Below are 2,291 nucleotides of genomic sequence, written 5' to 3'. Positions count from 1 at the left end.
TCTTTGTTATACAATTAAGTGACCTACTACAGAAGTTAAATTTACCAGACTGCAGTACCTTAGATACACTTATGGAAACTGTTTTAAAGAAAGACACCACCCTTGCTACTCTGCAGACTTCAGGCACCAATGGAGGATTAAGTGAATTAAGCACCATGAGTAATTCCACTATTTCTCTTAAAAGTCATGAATGAAAACCACTCAGTTCTGATGATCTGTCAGCATTCAATCTGTCTGCAACACAGTTTCTGCCACAGTTATTTAATATAAGAGATGCTACTCTGTCTTTGATTTCATTTCTTCTAATTCAATGACTCTCCAAATTGTATTCTCTACTGGGATTGTTAATTCACTTCTAGACCAATTACGTCAGCAAATACAAATGCTGTACTCAAAATTAATACATTTATACTCCTCCCTGCTGCACCTTCTCCCTGACATTTCTTTTATACCTGTACTGCCACAAATGCAGTTTCATATTCTGTGGGCCCTTATGGCAGATGCAACTCAACTGCTCAGCCTTGCACAGCTTATGCCTTCCTAATTCACCCTCCAAAAACCTTCTCCCAAAATTACCCTAAGCCTGATTGGCTAAAATACCCCTCTTTGTCTCATCTGCAGTAAGTCAGACTGAAGGAGGGTGTCACAGAATTTAATACCACGCAAGGGACTGAGAAAATGTATGAGGACAGATTCCTGGGGCTTATAGATGCAGCCCTGGAACGGCCTCACCTTTTTGCTGGGACTCTCTAAATCCCAGGTTTCAGAATGAAGCCATGTAATGAGTATTGACGAGAGACAAGGTCAGGGCTATGCTTGCAGCCTGACCAGAAATGCCTTTATCTCCACCACCCATTTACAGTTCTGATGAGTGACTACGTGCAGCAGCGCCTGAGGCAGGTGAGATGACCACTCCTCCCTTCAGATCTTTGCTACCTGCTAGATAAAAAAGATATTTTCATAGGAAAAATAAGTTTTTTTAATAGAAGCATTTTGAGTTTTACTTAATAAATACAAAAGGGAGAGAAGTGGTGGTGATAGGGAGATAAAGGGGTTTGCATCATTGTAACCCAAATCTGATTAATTTTTTTGGCTGAAAAGATGACTTATGTGATATTGCCTGGACATTATACATCCACCTGTCAAATGTTTCGGCAGTTGGGAGCAATCTCAATTCTACACATGTTGCTGCAGGTTTGGAGCACTGCTGATGCAGGCTTGCAGTGATGGGGTCTGAGATGATAGGATCCCAAACACAGCTCCTTGCTGGCATTTGTGCCACTCACTTTAATGCAGAGTGTTTTGGGACAGCAGCTTTCCTCCAGAAAAGGAGTCAAGAATGAAGAACTGAAAGAGATGAAGTAAAGTAAACAAGTGTGGTTTGAAATGTGACAGCTAAGAGAACAAAAGACTTTGTAAAACAAACAAAAGGTGTGGATTAACTCAAATGTGCAAGTGGCAGGGTCCAGGGCTCAGGGATTAGAGGCAGTGAGGGCTTTGGGTGAGTGCCAGGGGACAGACAAGCACGTGTACTCACCAGTAACAGTGTTGCCACAGTGCTGGGGAGAAGAAAACAAATCTGTGTGGGAACCACTGCCCTTCAGCAGGACACAGACTCCTGCATCCAGTGGGGAAACAGGGCTTTTTCCTTGACTGTTGTCTCCTTGCCCTCTTCCAGAGAGGTAGACACATGGATAAATGCCATCTACATGGGCTTACCTTTGTGGCTCCTGAGTCCAGAAGCCAGCAAAAGCTGAGTGAGGAGGAACTTGGAGATTGCCACTGAGCATTCCCACATGCAGTGACCACGATGGAGCAGGACAGGTCACGTGGAAGGTGGTAACGCTCTGGGGAGCGCCCAAGTTGGCTCCGTTTTGTCTTGGTATCCAACCAGACACAGAATCTGGGAGATGGAAAAGCACCTTCAAAAACACCTTTCCTTGAGCAAGGGCTGGAATGGAGTCAGACACATCCCTCACCAGCACTACACTGATCTCCAGCCAGATCACTTCAACTTGATGGCAGGCAGAGCTGTCACCAAACAGAGGGACCACCCCTGCAGGACCAGCAGGGGGCCAAATTATCTTCACATCTTTCCCTGTGGCAGGAGTTCAGTGCAGCACTGCAGCATCCACCTCTGAGGAAGAGAAGGTGAAATTCTGCAAGTGGATGTGGACTGTCCTAAAAAAGCTGCACAGCCATACTAACTCCACAGTAAACATTTCATAGGAACACAGTAAAGTCCAAGAGGGCAAACAGCCTTTTTGACATAAAAAACCCCCACACAACAC

The sequence above is a fragment of the Corvus cornix genome, chromosome 1A (genome assembly GCF_000738735.6).
Source record: "Corvus cornix cornix isolate S_Up_H32 chromosome 1A, ASM73873v5, whole genome shotgun sequence".
In the NCBI taxonomy this organism is placed as follows: domain Eukaryota; kingdom Metazoa; phylum Chordata; class Aves; order Passeriformes; family Corvidae; genus Corvus; species Corvus cornix.
This window is presented reverse-complemented; position numbering follows the sequence as displayed.